This window comes from Nomascus leucogenys, chromosome 9, assembly GCF_006542625.1.
Source record: "Nomascus leucogenys isolate Asia chromosome 9, Asia_NLE_v1, whole genome shotgun sequence".
Classification (NCBI taxonomy): Eukaryota; Metazoa; Chordata; class Mammalia; order Primates; family Hylobatidae; genus Nomascus; species Nomascus leucogenys.
Genome location: NC_044389.1, coordinates 77583660 through 77605929, shown reverse-complemented (window position 1 = coordinate 77605929; position 22270 = coordinate 77583660). Strand labels below are relative to the sequence as shown.

Below are 22270 nucleotides of genomic sequence, written 5' to 3'. Positions count from 1 at the left end.
CAATTTCCAAGTAACACCCTGAGGCCGAATGAAAGAAGAATGGTATTCAGGAAGTGTGCTGTAAGATGTTTTACTAGTATTCTCCTAACTCTACCATTAGTCTCTATCCAAAGTAAAATAAGACAGTTGAATTGGAACCTGGATATGTGTAAGACTAGAGTTCATAGAGTTTTGATAATTTATGATAAATCTTTTTTCTTGAAATTATACTTAATAGGCTGAAACACTGAACCACCATTTACTTTGATTTGTAGGAATAAGGCTGCCAAAGGACAATCTTGTTGAATTCTGGGCAGAAACACTGAGGAGAGATCTGAACTGAAACTGTGTTATTATAATAATTGTTATCTTCAATCTGGGCATGGCACACACGGAACATTCTGGCCTGATGCTGCTCAAGCTGTCCCTCTTTGGATAAACAAACGGCTTCGGTTTTCAAAACATTCTCCTAAAGCACTTTTATATTCTTATTTTTTAAATTATGTAACACCCAGTACACCTCAGTGGTCCCAGTCTTTAAAAGCCTTGTTAATCTTACCTTTAAATTTTCTTTCTTTATATTCTTTTATCCTATTCATATCTTCTCATTTATGCCAGTAATGTTCTCACCCATAAATTCTACTCTAAGGTCAAAATGTTTCCTTCCTCCTCTTTTAAATAACTGTCAATATGGGCTCTCCCAATAAACAAACCACCACCAAAAAAAGAACAACAAAAAGCCTGTATCTGGGATGCTACGTGAGAAATAATTACCCTTCACAAACCCTATCTTCAGATATTTCTGTATTTTAAGCCACGCCAACATAAGGTAGATGTATTTGTGTGTGTTATGTTTTTCCACCTTGAAATAGTTTTAAGAAGTTGGACATATTATCTTAAATTTCAGTATCAGAGTGAGTTAAGAAATAAATACATTGTATTTAAATGACCAAAGTGATCCCAAACAATCACAATACTAATATGGGGCCAAAGGACCATGGCTATCTTAATGGCCACTTCGGTCAAAATTTTCCACATTCTAAAAGAACAAATGAGATGAAACAAAATATTTTACCAAATTGTATTCATTGGTACTTCAGTTATGAAAACTATTCCCTGTATTTACCTACAGAATCCTCTATCTTCTATGTAAAAACTCAGCAAATAATTAAAGGTTGGCAACACTTGTCAGTTTTAACTCTCATGGTCAAGTCTGTTGATCTTCACTAGGAGTCTCATAGCTTTTTTTTTCTTCTTTCCTCTAAAGAGAAAACTTAATGACCTTTCAAAATGAATAGGCCCGATTTATGATAAATGATTAGTTAAGAATTGAAGTTTTTTAGTTTCTTTCTTTCTTGGGAAACAAAAAATACTCACTTTTATTATTAAGCCCATAATAACTATTTGGTAGCAATACAAATATTTCCTAGTGGTTCCCATTCTCTAGCAGCCAGTCAAACAGCCTCAAGAGAAAAGTATTAAAATTGTGCTATTATGAAATAGCAGATAATCTGGAATAAAACAAATCCTTCTATCATCATTATATCCTAAAAGTTCTTTGCCCCAGTCTTAGAACATGGCACTTTTGAGCATGCTAAAATCATGATAAGGACATATTTCTCTTCTCATTTCACACCAATAAAGAAGGAAAAAAGCCTTGTCCAATAGGCACCATCAAAATAATCTACCCACCCCCAACTATGCCAGGCTCCTGCCTCTGTGGAGTTCAGTGGCTCCTCACTAGCAGGAAAGTATAAGCAGAGAGACCATTAGTTATGACATGGAGACTCTTGCTGATAATGCTGACTCACTTCAGGAGCTATTATACTATAAACAGTGTGCTGAAAGCCATTTATCTGCATTTTAGGATAAACAGCAGAAAAGTCTCAATTAAATAGATTGCAAGAAATAAGTTGCTGATGTCAAACCAAGTGAAGCTTACTTTTGAAAAGAAAAATCTGTGAATGTAATAAAAATCAATGTGGGACATCAGGGATGTTAAAACAGAAAATTCAACATTTTATTTTATAATATAATTACAAACATAACATCTTTCAAATCATTTTATAAGATTGGCTTATTTGATTATCAAAGTTACTGCACACTACTTTGAAGTTCAAAGTAAATTTACTGAAACTTGACATTCTCTTAAGAAACAACATTTATGGTACTACTGGCACTGAGCCAATGTATGCTATCAAGGAAAGCTTTATCTGTCACTGTGTAAAAGGTGAAGTTCAATTAGCTCAGTTTTATCACTTCTTTTCCTACACACAAACTATCAGGAGAGATCATTTCTTTTCTTTCTTTCATTTATTTATTTTTTTGAGACACGGTCCCACTCTGTCACCCAGGTTAGAGTACAGTGACACAATCACAGCTAACTGCAGCCTCAGTCTCCCATTCTTAAGTGATCCTCCCACCTCAGCTTCCCTTAGTAGCTGGGACTACAGGCATGCACCACCAAGCCTGGCTAATTTTTCTATTTTTTGTAGAGACGGCATTTCACCATGTTGTCCAGGCGGGTCTTGAACTCCTGGACTCAAGCAGTTCACCTGCCTTGGCCTCCCAAAGTTCTGGGATTACGGGTGTGAGCCACTGCACCCGGCCGAGAGATAATTTCTAAATGACTCCCTTCAAGAAGAAAACACGAGTGCTATTTTACATCTAACTGTAAACACACACACACACACACACACCCCTATCTCTAGCATGTTAAAATGCTTCAAGGAAAACACTATATAATTAGATATAATTTATCATGGAACCATAGAGGCTTTATTCCACAACTGATTAGAAGGATATGAGACAAAGTTTGCGACCAGCCTGGCCAACATGGCCAAACCCTGTCTCTACTAAAAATACAAAAATTAGCCAGGTGTGGTAGCATACACCTGTAATCCCAGCTACTAGAGAGGCTGAGGCAGGAGAATCACTTGAGCCTGGAGGTGGAGGCTGAAGTGAGTGGAAATTGTGCCACTGCACTCCAGCCTGGGTGACAGAGTGAGACTCTGTCTCAAAAATAAAAAATAAAAAAAAGAGGGATATGAGACACACCAAGGCCTTTACTGCAAGGATCAAATATAGGTAAAACACAACATTTAGAATTTATTTTTCCTACTTGCCAGAAAACAAATCAAAATCTTCTCTCTTTCATATTTCCAAATGTCAGAAGCTTTTCAAAATAATTTTGAGGTTAGCAAAGAGAACACACAGGTGTGTGTTATGTCAACTACTGAAAGCAAATAAAGGTTAGCCTGGAATCTGATCTCTCTACCAACACATTCTTGTGGGCATTACAGATGCTCCCTGAAGGAATATTACACTAATGCTGACTAATTTTTTAAAACATCCCAAATCTCATTAGATCTATTCCTTAGCAGTATTGTTCAAAGGCGTGACCTCTACTAACATCAAACTCACTGCCACTTCTTCATAAACCTTTAATGTTTTCTCCAATATCACCTCCTGTTCTGTTTCACTGACAATACAACAGGTTGAACAACAATAAAATATTCAATATCAACACATGTAAGTTTTTGTCATGTCATGAAAACTATGACAGCCCACAAACAATTAAATGTTAGGTTACCAGTAACAAATGCTTAAGAATACTGGTTCGCATTAATGGCTATGGGTCTTCAGAACACCATTACATATTTTGACTGCTGTGTAACAAGCCTGGCACAGAAAGATGGCAACAGTACTTTCATATCCGAAATTACCAGTGTTCAAGCTAAAAACTGTATTTGTCATTCAAAACCTCTATTAAACCTAAACAGCAACGAACATGACATGTTCTTAATTTTTAAAAAATAGGGACAAGAAAGGATACTTGCCATCAAATGACTCCAATCAAGATTAGAAAAATTTTTCCACCAGTAAAATGACCTAATAGTCATAGCTTTATGAACGTTTATTAATGATCCAGAATAATCATATCAGTTTATACCTTTAAAATTAACTGTCAATCATGTTAACATTCATTGAAAAGATTTTGTATTTCTATAAACCCTCCTTTTTACACAGACACACACACACAGGTACACACACACACAGGTACACACACACAAATATGTCCATGGTGAGGGTCAACAGGTAACAAATTATTCCCACAAAACCTTTCTTGCCAAATGTTCCTAATATTTTATAAACCTCACAAGTAACTTACTACTGGACAAACCTTCCAGCTAATGATTAAAAATATAAAACTTCAAAATATTTTTCCCTTTTTCTAAGTTCTTCATAAAATACCTGAATGCTCATGCCCCAGAAAAAGCTAATGCACAAAACAGGATATACCACAGCACTCTCAACTTCTGCTGCAACATCAAGACTGGCTGATAACTTTGCTTATATATTTTCTATTTACACATATCAAGTTTCCCAGCATTACTTTCCTCCTCACAAGCAGCAAACCCAGAGACCTTCATTACTAACATTCCACAATGCATGGGGAAAGCAAGTTGCGGGGCCGGGAGCGGTCCAAGTGTCTCTCTACTTGAGTGTATGTGCAGAATGTCTTTTTGATCCGAGATCCTTTTCTGCCTCCTTCTTGATTTCTTGTTTTCCAGTGGTTTCTCAAAAACTCTGATATTCTTTGAGACCCAGATGTCTCCTTTCTTCCCTCCTGCACACACTGAGAGGACAGGAAACAGCAGGTGTGAAATGTTCCTGTTTGCCTCTCTCAACTTCACAAGCAACTCCTGTTTGCGAACTGTCTTTCATCCTTGCTTGCTGTCTCAGGGGAGCGACCTGCCATTGGTCTGCTGGATCCCATCTCTTCTCACACACCCAGATGTACAGCCATGGCCACAGTCCTTCTCACAGAGGATAGTTTGCTTTGATACATTCCTTCTTGGGTTATGATCAAAGAGTCATTTTCCCAACCTTGACCAGCCTGGCTAAAGAAGGGTTTTACAACAAAGAGAAAATGAGTGTATGGGGAAGAAAGGGGACGAGAACTCTGAGAGGAAAACATGAGATGCCTGTGCTTAGGCCTTCATGTCAAAATGTAAAAACTTACATACAAAACATGTAACCGGGCACTAGCTCTTTCAATAGGCCAAGTCGCACATGTAACAGGATAACTAGACTCCAAGCAGGTGTAGGAATCATGATTTCTAGCTCTAGCTATGCTACTAACTCAGAAATCTCCAGAATGTCTTGGTTAGAAAACCGGCACAGTAATGATTCACCAAATAAGACTCAGGTTGTAAACATAGGTTCTCACGATACATTTGTTAAGGTAATACTGAGTGAATGAATTAGATTATGGAAAAGACTTAGACAAACATACCTGCCTAGATTAGGAATTTAGTGCAAGGGAAGTGTCCCTGAGTCAACACTGTAATGTAGTAATGCCGCATGGGGATTGCTTTTCCCATGACCACACTCCCTGGATGGGTAACAAAGAGGGTAATAGATGTTTCTAAAGAAAGGAATCATGCGCACAAAGTAGTGGCTACTCTGGTAACTTCACAATATTCCAAAACACTATAACATGTTACACCTCTAACTGCTTCCAACTCTACTCTTACCTAAAACAAAATTTGGGAAAAGGGCATCTAACCTCCCATTGCCTAAGATTATAGAGGGATAAAAATAAATCTGAACCCGCCCTGGCCACAAACAATCATTTACATGAAAAAATGTATATATACACATATACATATACATACACCTACACATAGGTATACATATACACACACGTGTAAATATAAATTTATAAAGATATGTATAGATCATATACATAGAGTACTGAATATATATAAAATATATCAAATATTTTTTATTTTATATATAAATCTATATATCTGTATATAAAGATATATATATATAAATTAGATATGAATATATGTATGAATGTCACTGATTTAACCTAATTTCAGGTAGATTTTAAGGCTGACATCTACTTTTACATATTTAGGGAATATTACATACATATAAAATTATTTATGAGTTTACATTAGTGACTTTACTGAGAAAGGGATTTGAAAGGACTGAAACAAGACTTTATTACATTAGAGAAAGGGGAAAATGTCAGGACATCCAGCCAAAAGTGAATAGTTGTGAATTTCCAAAATTAAACTAATCACAGAGTAATCTGAAAATAACCTGCATTTGAGTTTATTATCCACAAAATATATTTAATTACATAAAAATATAGTTTAATACTGCACCATTAACTCAAGCGATTATGTTTTTAATTCTACTTAGTAATAGTAAAATGGGAAGAAATTATGAAGAAACACACAAAAAAAGAGATAAGCATTATGGAGTGGTTATAGAGTGGTGAACCAAACCCTTAATTCCATCCTCCGTAAGGTATCTTTGGGTTGAAGGTGAAGCATCTGCATGCATAGTATAATACTAAGAACCACCAAAAAATAGTGTATTATCCTGAAATCTTATTAGGCTGCTCTGAGGAGATGAGTTATCTGACCCTGAATATCATAAGCACTTTCCTGTTCCAAATATTTCCAGTTCCTTTCGCTTTTTTATTACAGTAGTAACTCTCTCCCTTTCCCCTTCTAACACACACACTTCCTTTTTAAAGCACTTCAGCTAAACTTCTAACTCTTGAGCGTCTAAGGTTTGAAAAACACTGTAAATTTTTTTTGCTTCTACAACAAAACTCAGCCTGTAGCCATAGAAGATTATAGTTATTTACCATGATTATGATATTTACCATAATCTTTATGTGTCTTTATAATCTGTTTTTGTTATCATTGGCATCTTTATGGAACAGATAAGGACAGTTCTTGCCAAAGAGGCTTGAACTCTTTTGGTGTGGTCAAGCAAAAAATAAAAAAGAATGCTTAATAGGAATGAGATGATTATGTTAAAAAATACTTCCAGCCTCAAAGCAAGTTAGGGGTCACACTGTTGTACCTGCATGCCCTGAGTTACCTTATCAATAAAACGAGGTTGTAGGAAGATAAATTCTCTAACCTCTCTTGTACTTCAAACATATTATGATTCTTTTTTTTTTTTTTTTTTTTTTTTTGAGATGGAGTCTTGCTCTGTCGCCCAGGCTGGAGTGCAGTGGCGCGATCTCGGCTCACTGCAAGCTCCGCCTCCCGGGTTCACGCCATTCTCCTGCCTCAGCCTCCTGAGTAGCTGGGACTACAGGCGCCCGCCACCACACTCAGCTAATTTTTTGTATTTTTAGTAGAGAGGGGTTTCACATGTTAGCCAGGATGGTCTCGATCTCCTGACCTCGTGATCCACCCGCCTCAGCCTCCCAAAGTGCTGGGATTACAGGCGTGAGCCACCACACCTGGCCCAAACATATTATGATTCTATGTAACTTCTACTTTGCTTAGATGTACTCTTTTTTCAAATCTGTAGCATGAAAAAAGGGTACTGAATATTACGTTAATAAAACAAGGATTCCAGATCTGCCATTTACTAGTTTGGGACCTTAAGCAAGTTCTTAATTTCCACTGGTCTCGAACACTTCACAGCAACAATACTTACACTTCACAGAGTTTGGGAGATTAAATGAGATGTAATCGTTTATCCCCTATTACAAGTTTATAAATCTTATTTAATGTAGTCCTCAAAATACTCTGCCATGTAAGGGTTACTACTCTCATTTTACAAATGATGAGGGGACTAGAGCTGAAAGAGGTTATTTGCCTGAGCACAAACTACTGAGCAGCAGACAAGGTGGAAGTAAAGCTCTGTGCTCTGCGACTTTTAAAAGCAGTGATTCCTCTAGACAGCAGTTCTCAAATGTTTTGTTCTTGGGACCCTTTTACATTGTTAAAAATGACTGAGGATACCAAATTTTCTGTGTGTCTGGATACAGTTTTCAATATTTACTATGTTAAAAAAAACTGAACAGTTAAAAAATGTATAATTCATTTTTAAAAAATAATAAACCCATTATATTTTAACATATTTTCAAGAAAACAGTGGCATTGTTCTACATTTTTGCAAATCTCTTTAATGTCTAATTTAATAGAAGAAACTGGATGTTTGCTTCTGCACTCAATCTGTTACAGCAGGTTGTTGTGATTGACATATTAAGAATAATTGGTCTCACACAGATACGTAGTTAGGAGGCTATTTTAATAGCCTTTTCATATGAGTGGTTATTCTTTAATATACACTAAAATTGGACACCACAGAGTTTCTTAAAAGTTACAATATAGGCTCTAAAACCCTATCAATGAAATTTGCATATTCTGATAAATTAAAACCTACTGTCCATCTTGTATTTTAAACTGATCTTTTACCTATGCATGAATATGAAACAACAGGCACTGGCCATCTGGAAAAAAAAATGTTTGGTCCACTCAGTTATGCAGATCAGTTATGTGGATACAAGCTTCACAAAATCCTAACTTTTGCTTGAAAGTTTGAGTTTTATCATTGGCAATAAATACTGTCAACTGTTTTCCTTGAACTGGCAGGCTCAACTGATTCATTTTTGAGAATGTAACCGCAAATACCCAAGTCTGAATAACCATAGTTTTTCTGTCAGTCATTCTTTCTAGTAAAAATTTTGTTTCATGAAGTCTCAAGACACCTGTAGTAGTCCGTTCTCATGCTGCTAATAAAGACATACTGGAGACTGGGTAATTTATAAAGGAAAGAGGTTTAACTGACTCACAATTAAGCATGGCTGAGGAGGCCTCAGAAAACTTACGATCAAGGTGGAAAGGGAAGCAAACACATCTTTCTTCACAAGGCAGCAGCAAGGAGAAGTGCCGAGCAAAAGACAGAAAAGGCCCTTATAAAATCATCAGATCTCATGAGAACTCACTCACTATCACAAGAACAGCATGAGCATCACCACCCCCATTATTCAATCACCTCCTACTGGGTCCCTCTCATGACATATGTGGGGATTATGGGAAGTGCATTTCAAGATGAGATTTGGGTGGAGACATAGCCAAACCATATCAGCAACCATTGATTCTCAGTTGCTGAAAAATTTTATTATATATACTTTACATTTTGTCACATGGAATATTAAAAAGACATTTACAGAGAGGTTGAGATTTAATAAAATTAATCATTTTATTGCTTCATTAAGGATATTCTTAAATGAAGCTTCCTTTTGTTTCTTTGGCTGGTTGGTTTGGTTGGTTGTTTTCACTGTGAGCATACTGGAGTGAAGAATACATGTATAGTTTGGTTCCTGCTTCGATTTGTGCTAAAGCTCTATCCATTGGTGTTTATTATCAGTGCAAATGTCAATAAAACATGTTAATATTATTATGTTGGCAAATCATACTTTGAAAACTGACACAATAGATGACCAATAACCAGTCATTAGCAATAGAGAAATAAAATTTGTAAATGTTTTAGGCCAGGTGTGGTGGCTCACGCCTATAATCCCAGCACTTTAGGAGGCCAAGGTGGGTGGATCACTTAAGGTCAGGAGTTTGAGACCAGCCTGGCCAACATGGTGAAACCCCATCTCTACTAAAAATACAAAAATTAGCCAAGCGTGGTTGTGGGCACCTGTAATCCCAGCTACTCAGGAGGTTGAGGGAGGTGAATCACTTGAACCCAGGAGGTGGAGGCTGCAGTGAGCCGAGATCGTACCACTGCACTCCATCCTGGGTGACAGAGCAAGACTTTATCATTCATACATACATACATACATACATAAATACATACATAAAATATTTTAAGATAAGCTAAGGCATTTTTGCCGTGATGGAGGAGAACGGAGTGAGTATAAGAGATGATTTGTTTAAAAAAGAAAAGAATTAAGAAAACGTTATTTTTGAACCTCTTGAGATCTAAACAGAGCTTTTCATTTGTACTTTAAATGCTTTTATTTGTAAACGGCACAATTAAGCTCCTGAGTCTTAATTTTTTAACCTAGCACCTCTCAGATTCACCCAGTTATGAAGTACTGGCAAATAATTGGGAAAAGAAGAAATGAATCATTAATATGAGAGTAAACAAGCGTATACAGAAAGTTTACATTCTCAGAAAAGTAATTTAAAAAAGAAAAAGTTTCTCAAATGTGGAACAAATCAGTCTTGGTTGATTTTTGCTTTTTGTTTGCCTATTTGATAGCTTTTGTTTTGGGTTGTAAGTTATCATAGGCAGAATTTTGTTTCTTCTGCATAGTTTTTTTTTTTTTTCATTTCACACCTGAGCACTGAAGAACTGATTATATTTACAGAGAGACAAACTTTTCCCTAACTTTATGTTTGTTTATGTCTTGATTTGAACTTAGGTCTTGATTTCCAAACACAAGTCAGTTTTTCTTACATGCTGGAGAAAAGTTAATTCTAAACTAGGAAAAATCATGTTATTACATATAAAGGTCTGAAAGATGAGATACACTAAGGAGACCTTCTTTTCCTACATGAAATTATTAAATAGAGAAGCTCTGAAAGTATCTTTCTTATGTGATATCTTAAATGTGGTATTATTTCACATTCTACATGAAATATTTAGAATATCCAAATTAGAATATAAACTGCATGAGAGCAAGAGTTATAACCCTTTGGCTAACTGCTACATCCTCGGCATCTAGAATAATGTCAGGCACTTGGCAGGCACGTGATAAAGTTTTCTTGAGGTACGTAGAACAACTTCCCTATTGTGAAGGCCTCATGGATCATCTATTAAGACAAAAGGAACAAACACCATTACCTCACATACATTTATGATTCTGCCCTATCTCAGTCGTGTGTATTTTCTATTGTGAATGCCATTTGGTAAAATCTCTGCTTTCTAAAATTGAAAATGAAAGGGGAAAATGCAGCTGGGTTTTTCTAACATTTCCCCTTCCTTCTGACATACAATTTTCAAACTCAAGAAATAGAGATTTTGGTTAGGCGCAGTGGCTCAGGCCTGTAATCCCAGCACTTTGGGAGGCCAAGGCAGGTGGATTACTTGAGTTCAGGGGCTCTAGACCAGCCTGGGCAACATGGTGAATCCCTGTCTCTACAAAAAAAACACAAAAATTAGCCAGGTGTGGTGGTGTGCGCCTGTGGTCCCAGCTACCCTGGAGGCTGAAATGGGAATATCACTGGAGCCCAGGAGGTTGAGGCTGCAGTGAGCTGTGATTGCACCACTGCACTCCAGCCTGGGTAGCAGAGCAAGACTCTGTCTCAAAAATAGTAAGGAAAAAAAGAAAGAAATACAGATTTTGACAGAGCCATTTCATTTAAATTATGTTTTAGATAAATAAGGAGTGAAACATGGGAACATGGGTGTGAGAGGGTTCTGAACACAGTCCCTAGTACCAATGTAACCTTGACAGCACGTTACAGAAGAAAGCACATGAGCTAGACTAATTAGCTATATGGCTTTGAGTAAATTCATTAGTTTCCCTAGACTTCAACTTCTTCATCTTTAAAACAGGGGTAATAATGTTTACTTCTCACATGGCTGTTGTTAAAATTAAATGAAGTATGATATAAAGCACTTAGTACAGAGCCCAGTGCCTGAGATACAGTAAATGACCAATAAATGTTAGTTCTATTCATTTATCAGAAATCCATGACTTAAAACTTGTCAATAAAAAGAATGTAAGTTTCACTGCAACTGCATATAGATAAAGCCACTACTAGAATTTAGAACCAATCTAAAAATATATACCAGTTAAAAATATGCACACACAAGACTACTTCCTAGAGTGTGATAGATAACCTCCAAGTATTTATCACTGGTAATACCTACTGGTACTAATTCATATTTTAAAATTTTAGCTACGTGAAGTCACTTTCTACTTTGTTGCATCATTTCACTACTTAGAAGACAATAATGTGGAAATTCTATAGTCATGGTTCCTGCTGGTACTGATAAGTATCTGTATCACTGCGTAAAGAACCAACCTGGAGAATAGTACACACTACATGAAGCATACCCATGTTACTGACTCATATTTACAGCTGCTTAGTGTACGATATCAGCTTGGCTTTCCAAGTACTACATAGATGTATTTTAAAATGGCATGCTGCGTGTGCCATATTCAATTCACTTTATAAGCTATTCCCAAAGCTAGATGATATTTTAAACAATATTTTATATTTTTAACAAATATATATTTGTTAAACAATATTTTATATTTATATATTTTAAACAGTATTTTATATTTTCATTACATCTTGTATTTTGCAAGATACTTACATGAATATATATGTGTATGTTAAACAGATTCAGACACACATACATTCTATAACATCTTCACAGAGTGTTAACTAGGTTTTAAAACTGGCATACATTTAATAATTTGCCTCAGCTCTTCCATGACATATAATCACGAAAAGTCAGTTAAATAACTTTACTAAATTCTAATTTACCATCTTTTAATAGGAAGAGCATATATAGGAAATATCACATTCACTTTAAAATTTATGAAGACAATCTAAAAATTCTATGTAGAAAGTGGCTTGTCAACAAACCATTAGCAAAGTGCTTTGTGCTTGCTATGCCTCAAACAAGAAAATAATAATTCATGAAATAATCCATCAATGAATGAAGGAAAACTACTGAGTGCCTACATCAGGTGAAAACTGTTCTAACAGCTTTCACATGTTTTCATATAACTCTTAACGGAGCCTGGCAAAATAGACACAAGTATTCCCATTTGTCTAAACGACTGAGGCCTATATAATATAGGGTCTTAAGGTGGAGCTAAGATGCTCACTACTGCACATTACTGCTTTACCAAATCACTCCATAATAGTAATAATACTACATCACCATCAGCAGGTGTATGTACATTTGATTTCTCTTTTTCCCGGTAGGAAGGATAGGTTTTCCTATGTCTTCCGTGTTCCCTTACCACAAAATACAAGCTATTGGCTGGAGTCTTTCCTTTCTCCTACCGTTATACCTGTCCCTAACCAATGTTACTGTAATACTCTCTGATCTCCTTCCCACTTCTATCATCTAGTGTTTGCACTGCTGCCTTCTAAAGATAACACACGTGCATATGCTTGTAAAGCAAATAAAGTAAAGCAAATAAAAATCTCTAACAGTTCTAAGGTTCTTAGGAAGGCATTCAATGTTCTTCATGAACTGATTCAACCTTTCATTCCAGCTTCATCTTCTACCATAGTCTGCTCCCTATCCATACCTTATTCTAATTAGATGTACCATGTTTTTTGTATTCCCATGTTTTTGCTTATAATTCTGATTGTGTTTCTTTTTTGATGTTTCCACAGAACTTTACTGTGTTATGTATTTTACTCTACCTTAGTTGCACACATATGTTCTGGCCTATCAACTATCTCCCTCTTATTGCAAGTAGCATAATTTATTTACATATGAGTCACCCCGCTGATTACTTGGATAATTAGCTGTGTGACCTCAGAAGATTTACTTAACCTCTATGAACTTTCATTTCCTCATCTCTAAAATGAAGACGATAGTAATACTTACATATGTAAAATGCTTTTACTACCTAGAACAGTTTGCCTCATATAAGTGTGAGCAATTTATATACTACTATTAGTTACAATCTTCAAAGAACTTCATTGTTTGATTTTAACTGGCTCACATATGCATCCAACTCTGAATTTTAGTCTTGCAAATTTTTGAAGAAAGACATTTAAATTTCTAAGTATAAAATATTTTTAAAGACTAGATTATAACTTTTCATAGTAGTTTTACATTAGCAAATACATACATTATTATAATGAACTAAAAAAGACAAGCTAACTATAGCATAAGACCAATCTCAAGTATAATACTAATAAAGTTGGAATGGATTCCTGCAGAGTACAAATTAAGCTCATCCCTCCAATCAAAGCATCAGTTCATCCTAAAATTTTGCTATACATACAGTGAAATGAGGGTTGTAAGTCAAGTTAGGACTCTTGGGAAGAGATAAGCCTATTCACTGAACACTTCCATTTCTGCATACAATTTAGAAACTATTTTTGAATGCCTTCCATATATTTTACTATTTACACAAAAATATGCCTTGTTTTATAGTTACAGGATATTCATAGTTCAATACCTGGGTCTTCTCTTCTTTCTCTCTTTGCACTAGACAAATTAACAAGTCTGATCCTTCAGCCCAACTAGAAAAAAAAAGAATGGATATCAGGCTTGTGAGAGTGGCTGGATGGAAGGGGAAAGAAAGCTATGGAGCTACTGAGCTGAGAGACAGAAGCCTTACAGTAATATAAACCAAAAAGCAGGCCAACTAGTACCACTGTATCTGAGTGCCTACTTGGAAACATGGAAATAATTGACTGTGTTCTCTAAAGTCTTTCTACTCCAAACTGAGGACTATATGGGTAAGAATTATAAAGGCAAATTAAACAACAATCAAAACTGGGCATAAACACTCAAGTACACAATGGCTATTAAATGATACAGGATTACATTCTTATCTTTCATTAGCATCATACTAATACTATTAATATATCATCTACATACAACATGTGAAAATAAAGTACCGCTATCATGCATCTAAAAAACAGACTAACAATAGATTCACTATTAACTGCCTAAAAATCATAAGTATAGCAGTCACTTTCCAATAGAAAATAATTATTAGAAGTGAATATTTACTAAGTTACTGTGAAACAGATCCAATACCTTTTATATAGACTCTGAGAAGAACAGATGGTGAAAACAGTAAAAATTCCAGTGGAAACTATGCCTAATTATTATTAAATTTATGAGGCTTGTCTTAAAGATAAGGTTTGAGGTAAATAATAACTATCAGCACTTTAGAAAGACACATTTAATCTTATGACCTACCAGTGTGTAAAGTTAGGATGGTAAATTACTTAAGAGTAAGTGGGATGTTCTTTAGAGGAATACACTTACCAACAAGACTACACATTTTTTTGGTTTCCAGGTCAGTGCCTACTTCTGAAAATGTTAAGCCTCATGAAAAAAAGAAATATGCAGATGGATGCTTTACTTCTTTGCTCATCCCAAAACATACCTCTATTTCATATTTAAAATAATCATGAGCAGGCATGTAACTTTTCTAACTTTTCTATCTGATTTTAGGTCCAGGTGTTTTTGTTTTTGTTTTTTTTTTTTTTTTTTTTTTTTTTTTTGAGACAGAGTCTCGCTCTTTCACCCAGGCTGGAGTGCAGTGGTGTGATCTCGGCTTACTGCAGGCTCCGCCCCCTGGGGTTCACGCCATTCTCCTGCCTCAGCCTCCCACGTACTGGGACTACAGGCGCCCGCCACCTCTCCCGGCTAATTTTTTTTGTATTTTTTAGTAGAGACGGGGTTTCACCGTGTTAGCCAGGATGGTCTCGATCTCCTGACCTCGTGATCCGCCCGCCTCGGCCTCCCAAAGTGCTAGGATTACAGGCGTGAGCCACCAAGCCCGGCCAGGTCCAGGTATTTTTAAATTTCCATTACCAAACTCAGGTCCAGGTTTTTTTTCAATTTCCATTACTAAATAACAGTGATTTAGCTAGAGTAGCAGCAAAAACAGCATAACTACTCTAGCTTCAAAGTACTTTGTTTACTTTAGCAATTTTTCACTCATAAAAGACTGTGCTTTTGAAAGTGATTGAATATATATTTAGGCATCCTTATATTATTTGTATCATATTAGAACCAAGAGAACAGCAGCAGTCCAAGGTAGCTGGAAGTGGTAGTATAGGGCCTTGGGGTCTTCAGAAAAAAAAGCAATGACAAAAAATGAAAATGAAGAAGAAAACTCAAATGCCACTCATCAGGAGTGAGGATTCATTAACTATCCCTGTGCACCCCTCCACCCCAAGTAAGGAGAAAACAAAGGCCTTTCCAAGTGGCTCTAGTAGGGCCAAAGCGTGTGAACTGAAAGGAAAGATTTCTCAAGGCAAAGAAAACCAGCGTTCCAGGCACTATTCTAAGTATTTTTCATGTATTAACTCAGTTGCTTGTTCCAACAAGCTGTGGAAAGAGTAGTATTATATTTTCCATATTGCAATACAGAAACTGAGGCACTAAGAACTTGCTCAAAGTCAAAGAGCTAAGAAAGAGCTGAAACTGAGATTTAAATACAAAAAGTGACTCCAAAGCCCCATCTAAGCATCATGATACGCCATATGAAAACAGGATTTCCAAGTATCTTCAGAAAGAAAAAAAAAAACTTACCAAGCCAAAAGTCAATGCAAAATTAAAGTCATCATATAATAATCAAATATGTCTATATTACTCAAACTCCTACCTAGAATCACTTTTAAGAGACACTTAGTTCATTTGTAGAGTGTTTCTCTTGACAATTCACAACAAGGAAAGAGAGATGTGAGTTTCTATGCCACCACATTCTGCTTTGGTCTTAAAAGTGTTTTTATCTTTCTTTTAAAGTGAATTCTAATGAGCCCTTAATTCTCAAAGGACTTCATAAATATTCATTAGACATTAAGAGAAGTCCTGTTTCCCGTTCCTAAAAGCTGAGAAAACAGTAAGACTTTAAAGTGGCGGAGGCATGAAGAAAGACTAAGTGGAACTGTAAACATTTGGTTTTGTATTAGATATTTATTGAAAGGCTCAAATAATTGGAACACTTAAATTCTCAGTGTGAAAATATTTTCTTTTCCTTAATAAGAAGTTATCCAGAGCATCATCTCTGTTGGTGATATTTTCTTCTTTTCAGTCCCTCATCCAATTCTGAAGGATCCAAAACAATTACTAACTCTTTATAATGCCTTCTGCACCACTGAACAGTAAAATGGTTATGATGTTGGGAGGAAATGATTTTGATCTAAATCAACAAGACAAGCCCTGCTACTATGGAAGTGCCATAAACCTTTTTCATAAAAAAAGGGTTTTCACACTGGGTTTGTGTCTACAAAGAAAACATTCACCAAAATGTTGCATTTTACATCAATCCTACATAGCAGTCAGGATAATATCACACAGACAAACTTCTCTTCATGAAGTCAAAGCCTTGAATATTTCCTAGTTGCCAAAACCGGGGAGATGCCCAGAAGATATCAATTCCGTGTTCCCAAATGGCTTGGCAAGTCAAATATTAACTTACTAAGAACAAATATCTCCAAAGCCCACCACTTCTAATTCACTGCTGGAAAAGAAATCTGTAAAAGAGGGAAAACTATGTTTGCTATTTCTAGCAATGATTTTCCCACCTTATCTCTTAGAACTTTTGTTTCCCCAGCCAAGAAGCATAACAGATAGGTTTTTAGAAAGATACCTTCATAAAAGACTCTCAACTGTGAAGTAGCTTCCTTATCACTATCATGCAACCAAGAGCATGAGCTATATCATATTGGTCAAATTTGAAGAAAATAGAAGATGAATATTAACTCAAGAAAATGAGTAAGCTTATTTAATAGACTCCTACTTCTGTAATTTCCAATATGAACCAAATTCAGAATACTTAAATCATTTTAATTTTTTATAAATTTTAATTAAAAATGATTAATGAAATAATTTGTTTTGCTTCTTCACTGTGCTTATTACTTTATTATTATTCTACCACCTTCCAAATGAATATGTACGGTGATATAAACAAAATGTAAAAAGGATAAAACTAAAACACAAGTATATAGTTTTCTTAATGGCTGTTTAATAAAGTTCAGAGTAAGAAATGGAATTTTAATCCCATATAGTTAGTTTCAATAAACATGGAAAATACCATGGTGAAGAATACAACTACTTAAGACTTGTAGTTTTCCTCATTTTATTAAACTTTATTCTGGTCTCTACCAAGTGTTACCTGACACTTGTCTTCCACTTCATTAGAATAACCAAAATGTCTGACCTTCCTGCTCAATCCATAGGGCTAAGATGCTTCCTGATTGAATAAATGTGAATGAATTTAAAATTGGTTATTGTGATGGTTAATTACGTGCATCAACTTGACTGGGACATAAGGTGCCCAGATATTTGCTCAAACATAATTCTGAGTGTTTATGTAAGTGAGGGTGTCTTTGGATGAGATTAACATTGAAATCTATAGACTGAGTAAAGCAGATTGCTCTCCCTACTGTGGGTGGGCCTCATCCAATCAGTTGAAAGCCTGAATTGAACAAAAAAGCTGACTCTTTCTCAAAGTAAGAGAGTCCTGCCTGACTGCCTTCATACTAGGACATGGGCTTTTTTCCCTTTCTTCGCACTTGAACTGAAACCTCCCCTCTCCTTAAGTCTTGACTTTGCTGGCGTTCTGCCTCAAACCATGCCATCCAATTTCCTGGGTACTGAGCTCGCCAAGTGCAGATCTTGGGACTTGTTAGCCTCCAGAATCATGTGAGCCAATTCCTTATAATCTCTTTACACACACACACACACACACACACACAAGCCTTATCACCTTATTGGCTCTGTTTCTCTGGAGAACCCCAACTAACAGTTAACAAAGTGTCACTAAATAACCAGGCATTTTAAAAAACAAATATAAAGGGTTATTTCACTAAATCTGAACTATCTCAGGCCCTCAAATTATGGTTTTCATGATTTCTTCCATTCAAGAAAGCAAGAACTGTAATTTCATTGTCAGCAATATAGAGTTCATATATATATACACACACACACCAACACACATATATATTCATAATCTATGCTTTATTGATTGTAATTTTGGCAACGTAGCCCTTCATAACTCTGTGACCCATTGAGTATCTAATGTAAGCTCAGACTGGCAAACCATTAACATCTTCTTAGTGTACTGCAAAGTATCAGTATGAGATTAAACAGCAAGGATTCCATTCAAATAAGTCAAAGATTTCATCCACAGCTAAGGTATATTCACCAACTAAGAGATGATTACTGATCAGACAGAGTGATTTTTGTTTTAGTTTAGTTGCTATAAATTTCCTTGGGCAGTATCTTTCTTATCTCTATCCTCTATTGGCCCAGAGATTTGTATATAATAATCTTTTCCAACAGTATTGTTCCCTTGAGAAATCAAATTGTTCAATAAACTTCTAAGTTGAAGACCAGTTCAAGATGCTTGACTCTCCTCTACTAAATAAGGCAGTAAAATCACCAGAGGTATGAAAGCTACTGGCAAAAACCTAAGCTTCAAAATACATGAAAAATGTGTTGGTGAAGAATACAACAATTAAAATTTTTATATTATGAAACAGATACATACATAACAAAAATCTTACTTGAAACATTTAGACATTTTTCATTACATGGATTCTGAGTGTTTTAGTATAGAACATACTCATTTCTGGTGACTAAAGGAAGAAAAAGTACTTCAACATGTTTTCAATAAAAGGAAATGGCTATGAAAGCAAAATAAAGAGTTTGAGGCTAGCCAGGACAAACTAAAGGTAAATTCCTTGTACTCTAGAGATACTCGGGCATTTTGTCTTAAGATAAATGCCTTTATCTTTCTTCCAAAATGTACTAATTTTTTTTATTTCTTAAAGTTTTATTTTTCTATTTTTTAAATAATCTAGAAAAGAAATAGTGGCAATGATTAAGAACTTCTATGCTCTTGCAGGAACACAGTGAGTTGCATGTGGGTTTTCCTTGTTTGTTTTTTTGTAAGGCCACTAGCCTAACTCAAGGCAAAACTTCCTCACTAGGCACTAGTTTACCCTACAGTATCCTTTCCTGAGCCCTAGGCCAACACACTCAACTGACTACAAAACATCTAAGTGACACTAAGAAGTCTTGTTTATATGTCAAACTCAACAAACTCTGAAGTTACTCTTCTCTTTCAAGAAGCCTTTCCACCCTATCCCTTTCTTTCTGAAATCTGCTCTTTCTTCAGCATTCTCTCTGATGAACATCACCGCCATCCACCCGGCTGCCAAAGTGAAAAACTTGAGTCTTCTTATATCTCTTCTGCTCTCATATTCACTATGCCCAATCCATCAACAACTCAATCATTTTAATCTATATTTTTCTGTAATCCTTCCTCCTCTCACCATTGATGCTGTTAAAAAGATGCCAAAAGGAGGCCCTCATCATTTCTTACCTGATTGACAGCACAACCTCCTAATTTCTACTCTCCATTGCTACCTTCCTTTAGCCTTCTTTACACCACAGCTAAGATTACAGTTTTGTTTGTTTGTTTTGTTTGGTGACAGAGTTTTGCAGTTTCTCTCTTGTTGCCCAGGCTGGGGTGCAATGGCGCAATCTTGGCTCACAGCAACCTCCACTTCCGGGGTTCAAGCGATTCCCCTGCCTCAGCCTCCCAAGTAGCTGGGATTACAGGCATGTGCCACCATGCCCAGCTAATTTTGTATTTTTAGTAGAGACGGGGTTTCTCCATGTTGGTCAGGCTGGTCACGAACTCCCGACCTCAGGTGATCCACCCACCTCAGCCTCCCAAAGTGTTGGGATTACAGGTGTGAGCCACCGCGCCTGGCCAAAATTACAGTTGCTAAAATATCCGTTCATTCATCTACTTAACAATTACTTAATGAGCACCTTCCAGGTACCAGGGTCTGTTCTAGGCCCAAGGACAGAGCAGTAGAAAGGAACAGACACAATTCCATGCCCTCACAGCTCACAGTCAATGTAGAAAAAGAAACAGTAAATAAAACAACATGAAGATAGCTAAATTATACTAAGCACTTTGGAGAGAAATAAAATAGGAAACAGGACAGATTTATTGGGAGTGGTCATGATTTAAAGAGGATAGCTAGAATTCCTCCATGTAAAAGTCAGTTTTGAGAAGGGAAGGATGAAGAGAGTGAGTTGTAAAGAAAAGGGGAAATGTGTTCTAGACAGAAGGAATATCGAGCAAGAGCCTTGAAGGAGAACTGCACCTGGCATTCTTGAAGAGTAACAGGTGCCAGTTTGTCCAGCAAGAGTAACAGTAGTACGTGGTGAGGTCAGACAAGAAATGGGGAACAGATCTTCATGGGCCTTTCTGAAAACTTCTACTCTGATTGCTATGCTAAGAATAGACTATAGAGATCAAAAACCAAAGCAGAGAGCCAGTCAGGAGTTTGTTGTTATAATGAAGGCAAACACTGACTGTGGTGTGGACATGGGTAGTAGTGGTGGAGGTGATGAGAAGTGGTCAGATTCAAGATACATAATGAGTCCTCACTCAATGGTATTGATAGGTTCCTAGAAACTGCAACTTTAAGCAAAATAATGTGTAGCAAGTCCTTAAATAATGTCATTTCCTTCAGCAAAATAGTGTCATTTCCTATTGGTAAAAACCTAAGCTTCAAAATACATGTCACTATAGTGACATGAGGCAATATATTTCCATCATAACATTGATGAAAAAAATTGGTTTCATTATATGTCATTTTGCTTAAAGTGCCAGTTTCCAAAAGCCTATCCACAACATTAAGTGAGGACTTATTGTATTTTCAAGGTACTTCATAATTTTGGTTCCTCAGGAAAGTAAAGCCTAAGACAACTGCTTGCATAGAGTGAGTTTATTTGGGAATGACATCCCAGGAAGTTGAAGTTTGTGACTTGGGTTGTGAAATAATGAAGAAAACAATGGCAATTCAAGGATAAGTTATCTAATTCAATCTCACCAAAGGAAACAAGTCCAAGTATAGCCAACCCATGGAATAAAAGGAGAAGTGATTACCTCTCAGCTCCTATCCCCCACTGGTAAGGTCTGCTTTCATGGGCCATTATCTGGCCCTCAATGCAGGTTATACATGAGTATAGAATGGCTCCTCCCAGCATCCCATGTGCTGCATCAAAGAGGGTCCATGACAGGAGGCCAGGAGATGAGACAGTGTTCAGTTCCACCTTCACAAAGCTGGGCAATGTCTTCATGGAACTGGTGGCTGCAGCCCTGACAGCAGTCACGGGTAGGTCAAAGAGGATTTGGAAGTGGTGCACGCAGATGCCCAATGTAGACAGTACTGACTAATTTTCCAGTGGGCCACGTGTATTATGTGAGAGACAAGGAAAAGCTAAGGATAATTCCAAGGGTTTTGTCTTAATTAACTATAAGGTTGGAACTGCCATTAAGTGATAGAGAAAACAGGAAATACGATTATGTAACTTTTCTTCTCAAGAGCCAGCCATGGATCTACATACCCATAGGAAAAAAATATGTGGTTCATAGCCTGTGTCTACACAGACCTTCATCATCATTCCCCTGTTTAAAATCTCAACTTAGCTGCTCACTACCCCTCACCTCCAACTCTGCAGTGACACTAAACCCTGTGCAGTTATCCAGCAGTGCCATGCTCTTTTAGGTCTTTCTGGGTGTTTTGCGCATGTTGGTCCCTCTATGTGGAACTTGTTTACTTCCTTTCTTTGCCTCAAAATGCCTTATCATCCTTTAGTCCTCAACTTGATTCAGACCTCCCTTTAAGTCAGATGCACACCTATCTGTTCCCAAAGTATTCTTTGTATTTCTTTGCCCCCCCAACCTCCATCTGGGAATATTTTCCTTAAATCCACAGGGCATTTCACAACATTTGAAGACACTAAG

General features: G+C 36.4%; 1 protein-coding gene across 4 annotated transcripts in view; it reads right to left on the bottom strand.

The window, feature by feature from the left end:
* BMPR1B (bone morphogenetic protein receptor type 1B) overlaps positions 1-22270 on the bottom strand; it is a 398101-nt gene that overhangs the window by 67747 nt on the left and 308084 nt on the right. Inside the window, exon 2 of one of the 4 annotated variants that reach the window (XM_030819143.1) lies at positions 13931-13994. The exons of 2 other annotated variants lie outside the window; for them this stretch is intronic. The gene's annotated coding sequence lies outside the window, so the exon portion shown is untranslated. Of the gene's footprint in view, positions 1-13930; positions 14371-22270 lie in introns of those variants that run through there. One more of the 4 variants, XM_030819146.1, reaches the window with a different exon arrangement.